The sequence below is a fragment of the Triticum dicoccoides genome, chromosome 4B (assembly GCF_002162155.2).
Source record: "Triticum dicoccoides isolate Atlit2015 ecotype Zavitan chromosome 4B, WEW_v2.0, whole genome shotgun sequence".
Taxonomy (NCBI): Eukaryota; Viridiplantae; Streptophyta; class Magnoliopsida; order Poales; family Poaceae; genus Triticum; species Triticum dicoccoides.
Window position 1 is genome coordinate 652,898,433 of NC_041387.1, and position 382 is coordinate 652,898,814.

The window sequence follows — 382 nt, forward strand, 5'->3', positions numbered from 1 at the left end:
AACCATCATTCTAATTAAAAAATAGCATTTCAAAAACAATAGTGCAGATTTTTGGGTACAGTACAGTGTAGATTTATGAGTACAATGCATATTTTAAAAACAATAGTGCAGATTTCTGGGTACAGTACAGTGTAGATTTCTGAGTACAATGCATATTTCAAAAACAATAGTGCAGACTTTTAGTGGAACATATATGTGGACTTCGTAACGAACACATGCAGATTCTAGCATTTGTTTCTAAAGTACATCAAGTGGTATGTGTTCTAAGTTATTAATCCTAACAAGAAGAGGCAAGGGAAGGAGTAACCTCATACCTTACAGGGAGAACAAAATTAGATCAGGAATAGGAAAATGCAAGAATAGGATACACACAGGAATATGA